This window comes from Telopea speciosissima, chromosome 9 (assembly GCF_018873765.1).
Source record: "Telopea speciosissima isolate NSW1024214 ecotype Mountain lineage chromosome 9, Tspe_v1, whole genome shotgun sequence".
Taxonomy (NCBI): Eukaryota; Viridiplantae; Streptophyta; class Magnoliopsida; order Proteales; family Proteaceae; genus Telopea; species Telopea speciosissima.
The window spans coordinates 56,203,888-56,208,569 of record NC_057924.1 but is presented as its reverse complement, the minus strand read 5'-3'; positions in this window follow the sequence as shown (position 1 = coordinate 56,208,569).

Sequence of the window (4,682 nt, the reverse complement as noted above, 5' to 3'; positions counted from 1 at the left end):
ATGTGTACAGTGGAGATCCATATTTGGAACTCTCCCTCTTGTCTTGTGTTGGTTAATTAGTGGGAACTCATCCCCCTTCACAAGAACACATCTGATTAAAAATATATGGTTATCTCATTGTAGATAGAAAGAAATGTAATGTTGGAAGAATGATTTAATGATAAGGTAATCAACTTGCTCATCTCATTTTCAGACAATCTACATTCATTTCTTGTAGATTATTGATATTTTGGTATGTTAAATGATATTCTTAGAGATGTTATATAGCATATTATATTATTGTGTTTATTTTAGTTCATAAAATCATGATATTATTTTGTTTATTAGGTGGTGAATGCATATTATATAATGAATATATGTCCATTTTTTTTTAAAGTATTATTGCTGTCTATGCCGTATTATACCCGTATTAAATGCATATTGTATTATTAAAGTATGTGTTTTATGAAGCCGGATTTTTAAAAAATATTATTACCGTCTAGTCTGTTTAATTGCCGTACATATCCGTTCCCGTTCAATTGCCGTTCCCGAACTTACTAAGAGTAAGACAACGAAACTTCATTTAAGCTCTTCACCGAAAGATGTGGTTACGCAGAGTTCCGTAACGCTTGCATCTTGGTTCACCCTGTCTTCGCTCACCGGGTCTCCATCACCAATCAAGTTCGCATTTTCGAACTCTCCCCTTCCGATACCAGTCATTCTATCGCCGCCGATTCTCCACCACCGAGTTTCTCCCCAGAGACATCGATTCAATCCTCCATAACCATCTTAATCTCGGCAATTTCATCACCGTCCCTTCCTCTGGCTACCTCGACTCATGGCCTGGTGTGGACCATTTCCTCTCAAACCCACCTGAACCTTTCCCTCACAGAAGCCATTGAAGCAGCGACATCACTGCAAGAACCAGGAAGAAGAAGAAGCCAGTAGAATTGTGCTGTGCTTAGTATTTGGAACAGCAAAGGAAGTGTTCACATTGTCTTTCCATCACAGAAGCCATTGGAGCAGAAATGTGCTGTGCTTAGTATTTGGAACAGCAAAGAAGTGTTCACATCAACTTTCCAACTGTTTTCGGATAGATCTGGAAAACTTGGATTTCCCTCACAGAAGCCATTGGAGCAGCGAGGTCACTGCGAGAACAGGAAGAAGAAGAAACCTGTAGAATTATGGATCCCCGAGAGTTAGTAACTAGCAGAAGAGAGTAGCAGAAGAGAGAATAAGAGGGAAGAAGAAACGCGAAGGGGTTTTTGGGTGAAGAAGACGCAAAAGGGGTTTTGGTAGGGATGTAAATGAATAGTCAAAATCCGTTTCGTATCCGAGTCCGTATCCGTTTAATACTATACGAATCTGTCCAAAAGCTAAACGGAAGCGGATATGGATAGGCTATAGCTATCCGAAAAGCTATATTTACATATAAACGGATAAAATATCCGATCTGTATCTGTATCCATATCCGTTTAGCACTATCCGAATCCGTTCAATAGCTAATCGGATGCAGATGCGGATATAGCACTATCCGAGTTGAATCCGATCCGTTTACAGCCCTAGATTTTGGGGTTAAAGAGGGCAAAATTGAAATAAAATTACATTAAGATTCTATGGGGTTTTAGAAAATTTGTAAATGTCCACGTCATCACTCAATGGCGTTTTCGAAGGATTAAGGTAGGGTTGATAGAATCTTTCAAAAGTAGGGGAAGGCATTATCATTATTCAAAACTTGAGAGAAAGGTTTGAGATTATGGATACATAGGGAGGGGATGATATTTATCCTAAACGACGAATATGAATGCCAATCGAATTCGAAGTTTTGAATATCCATTTACATCTCTAAATATGGAGAAGATCCATGGGTCATAATTGAGGCAAAATGGGGCAATTGATCTCCAACCATTGGGTTTTGTTAATAACATGTGTCATCTACCAGCCCCTCACTGCACCTCACTGGCCTACGAAAAGGGAAACTCTATCACAGCAAAGTAGGAAAGAGTCCTACAAGAAATACACAATAAAAGATTGATACATAAATATGTGCAGAGCTAATATTTAGCACTGCCTGCCCTTGGTTATTGAGTTTCCTTCTGGTGGGAAAAAAAACAAAAAACTAATTTTACCAAACTAATGCTATGTAGGGTTATACGATATCCTTATTGAACTTTTAAAATTTGTTTACATAAATAAAAATTTTCCTTAAAATAGAAAACAAGTATAGCTAATTCAAGCTATTATAAATAAGACAGACAAGAATAATCTCTTAAGAAAGCAATCAATTATAAAATTTTTAAGTAATTGAGAAAAGAGATCGATGGCAAGAATTGGAGCTCTGTAGTTCTCTTATTATTGTTTCTCATAGTCTGCACAACAGGTTCAGTAATTACTTTGTAGTTTTTCTTTTTCTTTTTTGGTTTCAATCAGTTTTCCTGTCTACTTCTTTTGCCGTTCCCTCAATTTTTTCTTTTACTTGAAATGTAGATATGGAATATGGAGCCGCAGCGGAGGAATTGAAGTGCTGTGCAACCCTTCATTTTAATTCATGCAATCCCAAGAATAAAACTGAAAACGACCATTGCAACAGTGTGTGTTCTCCAAAGTGCAGCAAGGGTGGTTTATGCAAGCCTTTGACCCACAAAGGAGTTTGTCATAGTAAATGTTAATCAATAATAATATCAAATAAATAAATAAATTTAATTATTGTATTTATATTTTTTTTAGTCCACTTTGATGGAGGATTTAATGGTAATACAAGTAGCCTTTGTAGCAGTATTATTTTCTTTTTTTCCATTAAGGGGCCATGCCAAACATATTTTGTGGTGGTTTAAAATTTTCTGTACTAAAGATTGATAATTAAACTTGGGGAAAATTTTTCATACATGATCATGTAAACCATATATGTGAGAGGGTGAGAGTTTCAAGGCATTAATTAATGGGTGGGGATTTATAACTTTTCCAACTCTTTGTGAGACACCCTCTCATACACGACCGTGTATGAAACCTTCCCTCTTAAACTTGTTAATATTTCGTCGCCACTAAAAGTCTATTACTGAACTCTTAGTAGCGATAAAATATTACCACCGCCAAACAGTTAATATAAAAATATATTTTGGCATTGATTTGAAAATTTTGCCTCCAATGGTCAGTATGGCAATGTTCAATGTGTTTCTATTTTTTTCATAGTAGAAATATTTTTGTTTTCCAATTTTACCATACAACATTTATTAGTACGGAAGTACTATAAAATATAAGAAACTCATAAAACTGTTTTTAATTGACCCAGAAACAGTAATTTGGAACAAAAATGTTGTCATACACACCCTAAATTTAACGGCCAAGGATGACTTCTTTTATGAAAATTCCAAAATTGACTGCTTCAAGCCTATGATGGAATTGGGATCGATTCGGATTGGAATCAGCCGACATCGCAAATGTTCTCAATACCAACCGATCCAGAATAGTACAAAAGCAAATTCTTGGCCGGTTTTAGAGTTTTCTTTACCGATTCAAACCTATCTGATAACCAATAAAGAAACTATAAAACATTGAACCGGCCATCATAAGGAGAAGAATCAATATTAATCCTTAAAGTCTCTTTCTTGGTTCTTCTAACTACTATCATCGCGAATTTGGTCTTCTACATCTGCATCCTCTTCGACGAAGTCATCAAATGTTTGAAGAACTCGACTACTGTGCTGCTAATACAACTCTAATTAGAGCCATCAACCATGAAACGTATCATTGTTTGGTGTTGGAACTTATCAGATGTGTATTCTAACATTCTAATAAATCAATTTCATGAGTTGATGTGTTGGGAGATTATTCTCACATCAGCTACTAACAAGCCTATAACCCCCTAATACAACTCTAAGCTTATAACATTTTGAACTTTTAGAATGGAACCATTACATGGTATTAAAGGGGGTTTCACCGTATCCACGTGTCCACTATACAAATTGTTACACATGTAGAAGAGTGTTGGGAGATTAGAAGTAGGGGTGTCAAAAGGTCGGCTCGGCCTGATTTCTATCGGGCTGAATCGATTTTGGTCTTGAAAAGAATGAGACCAAAACCAAACCGTTAAGATATTTTGGTTTGCGGTCATTTCGGTTTATTTCTGTTTTTCAATATCTGGTTAGTACCGGTTTAGATCAATTTGTTTTCGGGTTTGAACCACAATGAAATCTTACATTCATAACATATAGTGAGGAAAGATTCACTAAAAACACTTTCACTTTCCCCAAGTCAAACAAATAAACAACCATGAGTAGAAAAATTGATTTAATATGTTCATTTTGTAATCCACACAAAGAGGAATAAATTGTAAGTGCAAGATAACTAATATCAAAATCAATTGATAAATTGAATTTGTAGCAATATCATTGTTACAAACCATACAATCATTTATCATTAATTGTTAGGGAAAGATGACTAATGTTGAAATTACAAAATGAACCCTACTACTAGTTCATTCATTTGACTATCCAACTAAAATTATATAGTGAACAAAGAGATCTATGGAAACACGGTTACAAATCAATTTCCCTATTCATAACCTCATCCTCATTGATTTGTAATAATTCCTCATACAACCAAAAATTTTCACACTAATATTAAAATCAATGGATAATCAATTAATTTATTCTTTACCCCCAAAGAAAGTCAAATATTCATAACCTTTTACTCAATTTTTATCG